Genomic DNA, 15,257 nt, shown 5'->3' on the forward strand with positions numbered 1-15,257 from the left:
ACAAGGGCAACATACAGGCTCAGGTCCATAAATTCAAGCTATGTTTCTAATTAGTAGTTCTCTTCAGTTCTCTGAATAAAACATGGAGAAGCTAAACTGGTAATAATTGCAAAAGCCTTTTAAACTTATTATTCACCTGGGCCTATATCTAAGGACCTTGGTAAGAAGTGTTGTACCACCATACCAGACTCAATGTGGAAATTCCAGAAGGTTTTGGCTTCCTTGGCTACTACCAACTGGCAGAACACGGAAGACCATCCTTGAACATTCAGATAATAATTTCATTTCATTTCAAAGCTAGATCCAAGCTTTGCTAATCCTATACATTACCCCATTTAATGAACACTTACTAAGCAGTGTAGTAGTTGTTAGTTCATTCAGTCGTGTCTGACTCTTTGTGACCCCATGGACTGTAGCCTGCCAGGCTCCTCTGTCCATGGGATTCTCCAGGCAAGAATCTAACGTGGGATGCCATTTCCTTCTCCAGGGGATCTTCCTGACCCAGGGATCGAACCCAGGTCTCCTGCATTGCAGGTAGACTCTTTACCTCCTGAGCCATCAGGGAAGCCCAGTGTAGTATTGGGTTGGCCAAAAATTCGTTCAAGTTTTTCTGTAAGAGGTAACAGAAAGACCTGAATGAACTTTTGGCCAAGCTAATATAATGAACATGGTGTCTGGAGTCCAGATTTTAATAGCAGATACCATTTATTGAGCTATTATTGTGTGACAGATGCCATGCTGATGTGTTTTATATGTGTATGTTGACATCTCATATCAATAATATAAAGTGATTGCTATTGTTCATAGATTATAATACTGAGGCTGCCCCAAATCACACAGCTATGTTTCCTGTGCTCCGCAAACCCAAATTTCTGACTCCAAGATACACATTCTTCACAATTCTCATGTTGATCCCTATGACTGCTCATCCCACCATCCACCCCCAGAGCAAATGATCATTCACTAGAAGATATGATGATACTTTTTTATCCTTGTCTTAAGGTAGCTCCGAAATTAGAAATTTCTCACCACTACTCACAAAAATACGGTGGTATCTTGGTTCATCTGAAAAGTACTTTTTTCATTCCTTTGTTTTAAATGGGGACACCAGGACACACTGATTTCTATTCCCAAGATATCTTGAAATGTTCTTTCCAGATTTAAGAATCAAGGTCCTTTCTTAGCCTCCAATCAAGAAGTATCATTTGTCCTTTTACAGTCTCATAAATTCTGACCTAATAAAGCTGCCCCAAGCTTGAACAGCAGACTATTCTGGAATTATCTATAGACTCCTATAACAGATATGGAGTAAAGGCTGTGCACAAAGGCTATGGCCCCACAGAGGTCTCCAATTTAGGTTTTTCTTCAAACTCTCTGCTCTCATACTCAAAACTATTGAATGAATGAATGAACAAATGAGATTGTCCTATCTATCCAACTTAGAAAAAGAAATTTAGAGAGCAAAGAATTGATTGCCAAATATTTAGAAACTCACAAAAGCACCTAAACCAGGGAGCGGGAGTGGACAAAACAGAGATTAACAAGGTAGGTACTGCACGCAAACAGTTGCCTTGGAATCAGAAGATGCGGGTGTGAATCTTGGCTTTGCCCACTTACTTACTAGTTGAGTAAGTCTTAAGCCCTTGGAGTTGACTTTGCTGCCATCTAGTTCATATTACTGTGGTTCATTTCATTTGGTCATTCATTTAACTAGTAATTCTTGGATGCTGACTATATCCCAGATACTGTACTAGGCAATGAGGCAGAAACAGAGGAATAAAACGAGACCTGGGCTTCTTTCCAAATACAGCCTTTGAAACACATGTATAAATAGAAACAGTATCATGATGACATTTGCTCTTCCTTAATAAAACAGCTCCCACTTATTGAGCACTGTGCTAGGAACTCTTCATAAATTATAACATTCCTTAAAAATTGGCATTATCATATTCATTACACATATGAGATAACTCTAGCTCTGCAAGGTTGAGAAGCTTGCCCAAGGTCACACACCCTGTAAGTGGCTGAGCTTGGATTTCAATTCAGGAGAGACTGACTGCAAACCCATGCTTTTCCCACCCTATCACACTGCCCATCTGTGATGTGGCTATTAGCCAGATGGCTGCTTGTTTTCCATCAAGCATACAAGTGTTTTTTACCCTACCCAGCTTCTGAAAAGGACAACAAATCTTTATGAACTCAGTCCTGGCACAGTGCAAGCTGTCTGAATCATCCCTTAAAACTGACGGTTGAAAATGAAGATGACTAAAATAGTCCAGAGCAAAAAAAGGCACATCAGCCTAATCATGGCCTGATAAGATGACCTGCAGCGTTTCCTACCAGTGGAGAGAGAGGCTTGATGGGCATGGTCTCTGGGACTCAGTGTCAGGCCAGTCATGGAATCGAAGGGACAAATGGACTTCCACTTTTCCTTCAGGGATTATCACGATCATTTAGCATCACTGGTGATGGGGCATTCTGGTCAGGATGTAGCATGAGCAGCAGTTTTCTGGTTCACTTGTGTTGATACAGGTCAGTGGACAAAGAAACCTTAACATTCTTTCTCAACATAAGTCATAGTTGCAACCATAAGGTCCAAATTTAAGCATTAACTCTTCACTCCTCACTGATTCATAGGCAGACTGGGGTAACATTTCTTCTACGGTAACTGTGTAGCAAGCTGGAACCAGAAACTGTGTAAATGATTCAGAGACTGCTCACTGACTCTCAATGCATCACAAAAGGTCAGGACTGAAAGGAAACTTCAAGAGAATCTGATCCAACTCTCACTTTACAGATGAGAAAACTGGAGCTCAGCACAGGGAAGTGACTTCCTCGTGGTCCTGGTCATTGCTTACAACACATTGATAAAGAAGTCAGGGTGGGAAGGATGAGGTAATGGAGGTGAAATGAATTCTTCATCCTTTTCAGTCAAAAACTAACAACAGCAACAACAAAACCCAGAGGCATACACAATTATTTTGCATTACAGATGTAAGCAGCAGAAGAGCTGCAGCTCTGATATGGCCGCAGTCTGCGTGACCTTGAATAAATTCCCTGGGCCTCAGTTTTGCCATCTATAAAATGGGGATAACTGCCATTGCCCAGCCCATTTCCTAAAGTTGTTAGGAAGGACAAACAGGTGAGTAAATGTAGGAAATGGTAAGAGTTCTCAGCCCCAAACAAGGCTGGTTTCTAGCCATTTCTCCTGTTCATTTATATAATACGGTTCCTGGAACAGCCTCCCAAAACCTATATTGGCTTCCTTCCCTAGAATGCCACCCAATATTGTGGTCTATTCTTCCTAGGCTCTGGCTAGAAAAATTTAAATGTGTTAGGGGTAAATGCAATCAGAAAGTATCTGGGGCCTCCCTGGAGGTCCAGTGGTTAAGACTTCACCTTCCAACACAGAGGCTATGGGTTCAGTGCCTGGTTGGGCAGCTAAGATTCCACATGCTACGGTGCCAAAAAACCAAAACATAAACAGAACCAATATTGTATCAAATTCAATATAGCCTTTAAAAATGATCCATATCAAAAGAAAAAAAAAATCTAAGGTTCTCTCACCCCTCGAATCCAGGTCTTCTACCTGTTACTAGGTTTTCTCTTTAGGAATTGAGATTCCCTCTTCTAGAAAAGGGAAGAAAAGCCCAAACCTGGTTTCCTGTCCTTTGTCACAGGCACGGAGCAGGGTGTCGATCAATGTCGGAGGACTCATAGCCTTCACTCTAAAGAGTTTTAATTACAAGTTGGCAGAGCGTCAGATGCTGGCAGGGCTCAGAACAGTCATCCAGGAATTTGCTGGGGTGCTAACAGGAGAAAAACATCATCTATGCTCCTCTGTCCAGTATTTATTATTCATGAGTCTGAAAGGAACTATGGATCTACCATTCTAATCTCTGGAGACATGCGAAGGTATACACACAGGCAAACACACATAAGCACACAGGCAGGCGCCCTCCCTGGCTGTGTGAAAAAATGGTTTCTAGCCCTATGAGAGGTTTTTTGCATCAATGGATCAGGTAGTCCCGCTAGGCAGAAAATCAGAGTGACAACTTTTAGAGAAATGTACACTTATTCAAATTTTCTTATCTAAATTATCCAAAGCCCTTCCACTCTTGATATGGTTCACTTAAAGATCATTACTCATGTTACTGAGTGGGCTGCAGAGAGATCCTGCCTACACAAGGTACGCTTCTGGGTGTTGGAAAATGACAGGAGTGAGCTACAGTATTGAATGTTCTGAAATTAACTCAAACTTGCCAAGATCTAACAGCACCATAAAAGGGAAGATATTTATCCTGCAGGATATTTATCCTGAAGACAGGAGGAGAAGAGAACAACAAAGGATGAGATAGTTGGATGGCATCACCGACTCAACGGACACAAGTTTGAGTAAGCTCCGCGAGTTGGTGATGAACAGGGAAACCTGCCATGCCGCAGTCCATGGGGTCACAAAGAGTCAGATACAACTGAGCTGAACTCATTTATCCCGCAGCTGAAGTCAGGGCAGGAGGAAGAAGAGGGCTGGGGGCATTAAGCGATTTACAACTGAAAATGTTCAAATCCACACACAGGCTCAAGGTCTCACAGGATGTTGGTAACAATTGACAATACAGCCATTGGTAGCTGTGTTTAATATAAACCAAGAATGCAAAATTAAAAGAGTTTACTAAAAAAAAAAAAAGTGTGAATTTCTCCCAACTTCATTATTTTATTTGGCACATAAAGCCTATTTGCCATGTGTCATTTATAACTAAGATCAAACAAGCATTATTTTGAAAGAAACAGAAGAAATATCGCCTGAACATGGAGGTAGAAATGATTATTTTTTAAAAGGGAAGCAAAACTCAATTAAAAGCTTCTTGTACCTTATAACACCCCCCATAGAAGTGACTAAGGTCTTAATTAGCTTTCCTCCTTATCTCTGGGAAAACAGGCCCACAAAGTTTTCTGTGTCAGTTCCATTAAGGCATTCAAAAAATGTGTGCTCACCCACATGGAAGAAGTGTAAGCTCATTTCCATCCTATTTGAGACTTATTGCCAGCAATGTGTGGACGCTTGTACGTTTTGACTAATAATTATGGAAAGTTATGAGAGATGCTGTTAGGAAAATTGGTGCCATTAGATTAGGAAGGAATACTCTTCCACTATGTCTGTAGGCAAGGTCTAATATCAAAATAAGCATGATTTACAAAATGAATTTCAAGTCATTTTAATGGAAATTATTCTCTAAATGAGGATCAGGCACTTTCATTCAGAATCAGCTCCATTTTACTCTTAAAAACACAACCAGAAGTTAATTGAAATGTATTTTGAAAATATGCGATGCATAGAATGGCTGTTTTTGAAGAAGGGCCCAAATAAAGGTATTTGCAAACATTCTGTATTGCTTCCCATTCTCTCTTAACTGACTCCAACTTTCTGATATTTTGGTGAACACAGAAGTATGGTATTGCTTCAACTCATAAGGCTGTTGCCAACCTTGCCACATTTATTACCAATTTTGCCAGCCAAAATGCACCAGTGTAAAATCTGACTTCATCTAAAATCACAGAGCTCTTAGAGTCATCAAAACGGTATGGTACTGGCACAAAAACAGAAATATAGACCAATGGAACAAGATAGAAAGCCCAGAAATGAACCCATGCACCTATGCGTATCTTTTCACAAAGGAGGCAAGAATATACAATGGGGCAAAGATAGCCTCTTCAATAAGTGGTGCTTGGAAAACTGGACATTCACATGTAAAAGAATGGAGTTAAACACTTCCTAACACCATACACAAAGATAAACTCAAAATGGATTAAAGACCTAAATGTAAGACCAGAAACTGTAAAACTCTTAGAGGAAAACATAGGCAGAACACTCAATAACATAAATCAAAGCAAGATCCTCTATAACCCACCTCCTAGAGTAATGGAAATAAAAACAAAAGTAAACAAGTGGGACCTGATTAAACTTAAAAAGCTTTTACACAGCAAAGGAAACTATAAGCAAGGTGAAAAGACAACCCTCAGAATGGGAGAAAATGATAGCAAATGAAACAACTGACAAAGGATTAATTTCCAAAATATACAAGCAACTCATACAACTCAATATCAGAAAAACAAACAACCCAATCAAAAAGTGGGGAAAAGACCTAAACAGACATTTCACCAAAAAAGACAGACAGATGGTTAACAAACACATGAAAAGATGCTCAACATTGCTCATTATTACGGAAATGCAAATCAAAACAACAATGAGATGTCAAATCACACCGGTCAGAATGGTCATCAAAAAGTCTACAAACAATAAATGCTGGAGAGGGTGTGGAGAAAAGAGACCCTTCTTGCACTGTTGCTGGGAATGTTAATTGATATAGCCACTATGGAAGACAGTAGGGAGATTCCTTAAAAAACTAGGAAAAAAAAAAACTAGAAATAAAACCACCATATGACCCAGCAATCCCACTCCTAGGTATATACCCTGAGGAAAACAAAACTGAAAAAGACATATGTTCTCCAATGTTCATTGCAGCACTGTTTACAATAAATAGAACATGGAAGCAATCTAGATGTTCATCGACAGATGAATGGATAAAGAAGTTGTGGTACATACATACCATGGAATATTTATTACTCAGCCATAAAAAGGAACATATTTGAGTCAGTTCTAATGAGGTGGATGATCACAGAGCCTATTATACACAGTGAAGTCAGAAAGCAAAAGATAAATATCGTATACTAATGCATATATATGGTATCTAGAAAGAAGATACAGAAGAATTTATTTGCAGGACAGCAATGGAGAAACAGACATAGAGAGCAGACTTATGGACACAGGAGAGGGGAGGAGAGGGTGAGATGTATGGAGAGAGTAACATGGAAACTTACAATACCATATGTAAAATAGATAGCCAATGGGAATTTGCTGTATGTCTCAGGGAACTCTGTATCAACCAAGATGGGTGGGATGGGGAGGGAGAAAGGAGGGAGGTTTGAGAAGGAGGGGATATATATATATATCTATGGTTGATTTATGTTGAGGTTTGACAGAAAACAACAAAACTCTGTAAAGCAACTATCCTTCAATTAAAAACTAAATAAAATTTTTTTTTAAATCACAGAGCTCTTGAGTGGGTCTGGACTCATCATCTGTGCATGCTCAGTCATGCCTGACTCCTGTGACCCCATGGACTATATAACCCGCCAGGTTCCTCTGTCCGTGGGATTCTCTAAAGAATACTGGAGTGGGTTGCCATTTCCTTCTCCAGGGGATCTTCCCGACCCAGGAAACAAACCTGGGTCTCCTACATCGGCATCATCAGAAAGGAGGTCAATTTACCTCAACTCCCTCTGGCTACAAATGCAAAACAGGCTTCCCAGGGGTAGAATATTTGGGTCTAGCCAAGAGATGGCTTTTTATCATGCAAAAGTTTCTCTGTTGTGATTATTATTGCTGTCTTTTTTCCCCAGAGAGAAAGAAGAAAGCAGAGATGGGTCAAGCTCCCCACCTGCATTCTATCGGACCTTAATCAGCATGACTCAGTAGTGCAAGTGCTCTGTGCAGGCTTGGAGTGGGTCCCAAGCCATGGTGCCCAGCTGCTTCTCTGGAGCCTGGATCTCGCTTTGCAGCTGCCCCAACCCTGCCCACAGAGGATCTGAACATCGACCACTGCCTCACTTTCAACCCGTGTGGTAGGTAACCCAGGAAGCGATATATCAATTTACTTCTCACAGAATTCAGAGCAGCGCTTTCTACAATGAACTACATGGCAGGCCTGCTTTAACCACCTCCGTCCCACTTTGTAGTTAGTCTTCTTTCATTTTATACAGGTCTCCCTACACACAGATCCCCCTGGAAAACGGAAATGCTACCCACTCCAGTATTCTGGCCTGGAGAATTCCGTGGACTGTATAGTCCATGGGGTCGCAAAGAGTCGGACACAACTGAGCAACTTTTCACTTTCCCTACACACAGCTGCATCAAGGCAGCCCCATAGTTTCAAACTCTACCATTTGACTAATCCTCAGTTCAGTTCAGTAACTCAGTCATGTCCAACTCTTTGCGACCATGGACTGCAGCACACCATGCCTCCCTGTCCATCACCAACTCCCGGAGTCCACCCAAACTAATGTCCATTGAGTCAGTAATGCCATCCAACCATCTCATCCTCTGTCGTCCCCTTCTCCTCCTGCCCTCAATCTTTCCCAGCATCAGGGTCTTTTCAAATGAGTCAGCTCTTCACATCAGGTGGCCAAAGTATTGGAGTTTCAGCTTCAACATCAGTCCTTCCAATGAACACCCAGGACTGATCTCCTTTGGGATGGACTGGTTGGATCTCCTTGCGTTCCAAGAGACACTAATCCTCATACACCCTCAAAGTGCTGTTGTTGTTCAACTGCCAAGTAGTGTCTTACTCTCTGCGACCCCATAGACTGCAGCACACCAGGCTTCCCTAAAGCACTGCTGCCAATAAAGCTAGTGAAGGTGATGGAATTCCAGCTGAGTTATTTAAAATCCTAGAAAATGATGCTGTTAAAGTGCTGCACTTAATATGTCAGCAAACTTGGAAAACCCAGCAGTGGCCACAGGACTGGAAAAGGTCAATCCTCATCCCAATTCCCAAGAAGGGCAGTACTAAAGAATGCTCATATCAGTGGACAACTGCACTTGTCTCCCATGCTAGTAAGGTTATGCTCAAAATCCTCCAAGCTAGGCTTCAGCATCACATGAACAGAGAATTCCCAAATGTTTAAGCTGGGTTTAGAAAAGGCAGAGGAACCAGATATCATATTGCCAACATTCGCTAGATCATAGCGAAAGCAAGGGAATTCCAGAAAAGTATCTACCTCTGTTTCACTGACTACGTTAAAGCCTTCGACTATGTGGATCATAACAAACCCTGAAAGTAATCACTTTCTGAATACAGAGGGGGGAAAAACTGATTATTCAGTATAATTACTATTATTTGGCATGATAATAACAGTAATAATAGCAGCCATTATCAACTGCTTACATGGTTCAGACAACATACTACACGCTTTATGGACCTTATCTCGTGAAATCCCTACAAAATTCCTGTGAGATCGGTTGCCTTCATTTGACAAATAGGGAAGCTGAGGCTCAGAACGATTAAGTTACTCAAAAATCATAGCAGCTGGTAAGACAGAGAGGTGATTTAAACCTTACTTTGAGGACTTTTCTGGTGGTCTAATGACTAAAGACCCAGGGCTCCCAATGCAGGGACCCAGGTTTGATCCCTGGTTGGGAAACTGGAGCTCACATGCCGTAACTAAAGATCCTGCATGCCACACCTGAGACCCAGTGCAGCCAAATAAATACATTTTTTGTAAATCAGTTAATTAATAAATGCTACTTTGTCTGCTTCCCAAATTCACACTCCTGGCCTCCAAGTCTATGAGTCTTAACCTAGTCAGCACATTAGTGTGTGCGCGCTCAGTCGCTCAGTCGTGTCCGACTCTTTGCGACCCCATGAACTGTAGTCCACCAGGCCCCTCTGTCCGTGGGGATTCTCCAGGCAAGAATACTGGAGTGGGTTGCCATGCCCTCCTCCAGGGAATCTTCCCAACCCAGGGATCGAACCCAGACCTCCCACATTGCAGGCAGATTCTTTACCGTCTGAGCCACCAGGGAAGCCCCAGCACATTAGAATCACAATCAAATTTGTATCTCTTGATGTGGGACCCAGGCATCAGTAATTTGTTAAAGACTCCCCAGGTGTTTCCATAGAGCCAAAAAATTCCTGAAATCTTAACAAAATTGTATTCCTAAAAATATTTTTGGTACACTTTGGTTACTTATAGGCTGCTGCATTTGAAAAATTCAGTTTCCCACTCATGAGTCTTCTTGGCTACTCACACAAAACACTTCACCAAATGTGTGGAGGTTTCTCCCTACATCAAGCAATTCTCTGCAACCCCAGCTGGAGGTTCTACAATTTAACTCAAATCTGATACCACCTACCAAGTGATAGTGTCAGATTCCACACTTTAAGGGCTCCGTCCCACAAGACGAAACGTCCCCCCAACACACACACCAACACACACTTCAGGCACCGGTTCCAAATCCAGGTTATTACCTGTGCTTCTGATTAGCTGACTATAGATCAGAAGTCCCCACAGCCCCCCTCCTTGGGTTCTTGACCCACAAGACTCAGGAAAACACTTACCTTTAGCAGTTTATTACAGGTTATGATGAAGGATTCAGACGAACATCCAGTGGAAGGGTTACACGGAGGGTACGTGCTCTCGGCAGACCCACACCTCTGCCCAAATGTCCCCGTGTTCGCTGACCCGGAAGTTCTCCAAACCCCATCCTTTTGGGCTTTTATGGAGGCCTCATTATTTAGGCATGCTCGATTAACCACTAACTATTTTTGAAATTCAACCCCCAAAGGCCTCTCCCCTCCACAGAGGTCAGGCGGTGGAGCTGGGGAGGGGGAGAGGGTGGAGGGAGAAGGGGAACTGAAAGCTCCAACCCTCTAATCATGTGATTTGTTTCTCCTGGCAACCAGCGCCCCCCCACCACCATCCTAATTGTTTTCCAAAAGTCACTCTATTAACATAGCAAAAGACACTTTTAAGGCTTAGGAAATTGCAAGGGTTTTAGGAGCTGTGAGCCAATATCTTTTGGTCAGCTAATTGATCAAATCTGTATTTCTTATAAGCCACAATATCTCGGTGGACCCCTTGGTCTTCAAATATGGATCACTAGCAAAACAGTCATAAAAGTCAAAAGAAACTCATTCAGTCATTAGGAATTATCCAGTCCATCATCGTATTGCATGAAATGTCTCCCAGGGCAAGGTCACTCAGCTTTCCAGGCTTCCATTTGATCTTGTCAGCTAAGGGGACAGGTTTGATCTTGGGCAAATTATTACTTCTTCCCCTGTCTCACTCTCCTTGTGATGGAGGTGGACTGAATGAGCTCTAAAGATCCCAGGATCCATAGTTTAAATTGAAATTTCGGAAGATCCATTTACTTTAAAACCTAAAGCTACCTAATTTTAGTGGTTATATATTTGGAGCTGTCGACTACAAAAAAAAAGTCACAACATGAAAGTAGAATTTTTTTTATTTGGTGGGAATGTTTATGACTCTGAACCCAGGAGACAGCTCTGAGAAAACTGCTCCAAGGAGGCAAGTGGGGGAGTCAGGCTATATACAAATTTGCAAGGAAGGGAGCAGACAGTCTGAACAACAAAGGTCAGGTATCAAGTTAAGGAATTTAGCATTCCACTTATGGGAAGATGCAAGCCTCTGGGCTCACTAAATTCACTCCTTTCATATGCACCTCAGCTATCTGGGACCAATCCTGTTTCCTTGTTCACTTTGCTTCTTGCATTCCCCCAGCTCCTCAGCAATCACCATGGGGAGTGGCAGCATCGGCTAAATCGCTGTTTTGGGAGCCCTCATTCACATTTGGAGACCAGAAATCGCTGATGGCTGTGACATTTCTTGTTTACTGATATGGCAGGAGATATTTCCATTTCACAGAGCTATCTCTTTTCAGCACATTCTGATTTTCCCAGCTGGACAACGCATCCCACCTTCAGTTTCCTGACGCTGGCCAGAATTTCTAGTGACCCTTGCCCATGTTCACACCTACATCCTTACACTTCCGACATAAGCAACCACCACTACCCTCACTGTCATTGTTCTTTTCATTCATTCAACAAATATTTACAGAGTAAATATTCTACACCTAGTTCTGTTCTAGGAGCTGTAAATATAACAATGAACAAACCAGACAAAAATCCTGGAGATTGCAGAATTGATTCTTTCGAACTGTTGTGCTAAAAAGTGAAATTCACTCAGTCGTGTCCAACTCTTTGTGACCCCATGGACTGTTGGAGTTCTCCAGGCCAGAATACTGAAGTGGGTAGCCTTTCCCTTCTCCAGGGGATCTTCCCAACCCAGGGATCGAACCCAGGTCTCCCGCATTGCAGGCATATTCTTTACCAGCTGAGCCAAGACAAGACTCTTGAGAGTCCTTTGGACAGCAAGTACATCAAACCAGTTGGATGGCATCACCAACTCAATAGACAGGAGTTTGAGCAAACTCCAGGAGATGGTGAAGGACAGGGAAGCCTGGCATGCTGCAGTACACAAAGTTGCAAAGAGTCGGACACAACTGAGCAACTGCACAACAACGACAACAATAGTAGAAGGAGACAGACAACAAATGACTACAGAAATAGTCTCTCTGGTGGTGACAAGTGCTAAGGAGTAAAAGAAGACAGAGCAAGCAGCTAGAAAGGCAAGGGTGCCATTTTGGATAAAGTCTTCAGGGTAGGCCTCTCCAAAGAGGGTGTGGTTGAACAGAGGCTGAGTAAAGGGAAAGAACAAGCTCATCTGATGAAAGAATGATCCAGACAGCTGGAACAGAACAGTTTTCTAGAACCACTCTGCACAACTTCAGGGAATACCTCATGGATGAGGGTTGGACAAGGGCTGAAACTGCAGCTGTGCAGTTTGGAGATGAGAATAGTTCATCTTAGCCTAACCTGGCTTTTCAGCTCCTACTTCCAAGGCTTTTGCAATCACATACTTATTGAAATCACCTTTGAAAAAGGTTTGTTTACAGGTCACCAGCCCAGGTTGGATGCATGAGACAAGTGCTCAGGGCTGGTTCACTGGGAAGACCCAGAGGGATGGGATGGAGAGGGAGGCGGGAGGGGGATCAGGATGGGGAACACATGTAAATCCATGGCTGATTCATGTCAATGTATGGCAAAAACCACTACAATATTGTAAAGTAATTAGCTCCAACTAATAAAAATAAATGGAAAAAAAAGAAAAAGAAAAAGGTTTGTTTAGCAAAAGAAGCAGGCTAACAAACACAGTAATTATTAAAATCATACTAGTAAGAGGACAGAGCTACAGTCAAAACAGGCAATCTGATCTCAGCTCTATCTTATAAGAAGGATTTGACCTTAACCAAGATTCATCACTTCTCTGTACCTTAGTTTCCATGTCTGGAAAATAAGGAGGGTAATAAGCAAACAAAAAAAAGTTTTTACAATATCTGGTGTAAAACAATTGCTCAATAAAACAATTATCACAATTCAAAATATGGAGTTGTATGGGAACTAATCCAAAGACATGTGTCCTGGGATGAAGTTCCAGCTCCATCACTTACTAGACACATGCTTAACTTCTCTGCACCCCATATTCCTCATCTATAGACATGGGGATAGTAATTCATGCCCAACCTCATGGGTTGTTACATTTTAAAAAACTGGAAATTGCAGAACACTGTTTAAACATTTAAGGTCTTTTTTTTTTTTTTCCAGCTAGATGAGAAAGCACAAAGGCACAGGGTAAGATATGATCTGAGAACTTGTATCAACTCAAAACTCAGGATCATGCATTTAGTGCTTCTTGAAAACACAAACAGCCATTTTAGAATAATTTTTATAGGGACTTCCCTGGTGGTCCAGTGGTTAAGACTCTATGCTTCTACTGCAGGCTGCACAGGTTCAATCCCTGGTCTGGGAACTAAGATCCTACATGCCACGCAGTCAAAAGAAAAAAAAAAAAACAGAATAATTTTTCCAAAGTCACAACAATGGGTGATTCAGTTCCTCTTTAGCACTAATCCTTAACTTTCACCCAAATTGAAGAAAATTATTTTTTCTATCTGGAACTACTGAAGCACAGATATCTGTAACCAGAGTGATCTTAGAGTTCTTCTGGTCCAATCTTCATACAAATAAGGAAATTGAGGCCCAGAAAGGTAAAGTGTCTAGGCAAAGCCACACAGGAAGTTAGAAGGGACCCAGAAACAAAATCAGATCCCTTGACCTGCCCCCAATTTCCCCTATGCGCCCCCACCTCCACCCCCGCACCCCTGACTTCATATTTGAGGAGTCTTCTTTGTTCCATCCTGTTTCTGAGCCTGAGTCCCACCTATTTCATTGCATTTAGAAAGGAGTCTTTGCTTACAAAAGCACTCCCTGGGTATTTTTCTTAAATAAGAGATCTATGTTTCCTCATCCAATTGTAGCCACATGCACACATGAAAATCTCATATTGCCAGTCTCTCCTAACAGTTCACGTTGTTAGTTGAAACACTATCAACAGTTGAACTGCATTCAATTACCCAATCATTACTCTGAGGCTATTTAAACAGACTACAATAAAACTCCTCTTACCCTTAGAAAAAATCGTATTTGAAGGAAAAAAAAAAAAGAAAGGAACAAGTGGCTTTGTCAACCGAAGACCATTAAAACCCACAAATGGGTTCAATTGCCAGAAAAATTCTAGCATGCCCAGAAACAACAAAGCACAGATCTGGCCAAAGGCGGGCCAAATGTGAGGATTCCTGTGGAGAAGAATCGGAAGCACCTACAGACAGACAAGACTTGTCATCTCAGTTGACACTTTCTTCCAAAGGCCTGGAAGCACTTAAGTGGCAGATCTGGTTTTCCCTAATGACACCACGCTGGGGGGGAATAATGAACCCAGGCTTCTCGAATGGTCTCTAAGGAACCCGCAGCATAACAAGCTCAATGGAGATGGTCCCATAAAGCCCAGATTTCACCTCCGGGGAAGTTCCGGTGACAGCATCTGAAAGGCTTGGTCAAGGTGAAGAGGTCAGTGGAGTGTGAGAATGTTCTACAGCATGACACTAACAGAAACTCTCACAGAAACGATTTATTTTCTTTCCCTGGGATTCAGGACCAGGTCCATCGTTCAAGAGACTGACATTCGGGGCGGGGGTGGGCGGGGAGGGTGGGAAACCTCTGGAGTTGGAGGATATAGAAAAAATAAAAATACATTGTTACAAAAAAAAAAGAGACTGACACTCTCCAACCTCCTAAGTTAAATTTTAAAACTGTTTCCTGTTGAGGCAGCACCTCTTTGTGTAAAACCAAAAAAAAAAAAGTGACCTTAGTCAACACAGTGCTTCCTTCCTGCTCCACCTCCCCGGTCGATAGGCCTTGTATGCCCGTCCAAAGACAATGCTCTCCTCCTCAGAGGCAAAAAGATCACATGTCATTTCAGATGCTGATGCTGAAGGTTATAATATTGCTGATCACAATGATAATAGATCATGTTTATTGAACACTTCACTCTGTGCAAAGGGCTCCTACGAGCTCACTTAATGCGTACAGCACTCTCTGAGGTAGATACTATGACATCTTTGTTGCTGTTGAGTTGCTAAGTCGTGTCAGACTCTTCTGCAATCCCATGAACTATAGCCGGCCAGGCTCCTCTGTCCATGGGATTCTCCAGGCAAGAAT

At 42.1% G+C, this 15,257-nt stretch overlaps 1 long non-coding RNA gene across 1 annotated transcript in view; it reads right to left on the reverse strand.

Annotated features, from left to right (window-relative positions):
* The window catches only part of LOC122689185, a 376,442-nt gene extending 366,158 nt beyond the window's left edge, over window positions 1-10,284 (reverse strand). Inside the window, exon 1 of the long non-coding RNA XR_006339732.1 lies at window positions 10,179-10,284. This is a non-coding gene — a long non-coding RNA (uncharacterized LOC122689185). The remainder of the gene's footprint in view (window positions 1-10,178) is intronic.
* Between the last annotated feature and the right edge of the window lie 4,973 nt (window positions 10,285-15,257).

Source organism: Cervus elaphus, chromosome X, assembly GCF_910594005.1.
Source record: "Cervus elaphus chromosome X, mCerEla1.1, whole genome shotgun sequence".
Classification (NCBI taxonomy): Eukaryota; Metazoa; Chordata; class Mammalia; order Artiodactyla; family Cervidae; genus Cervus; species Cervus elaphus.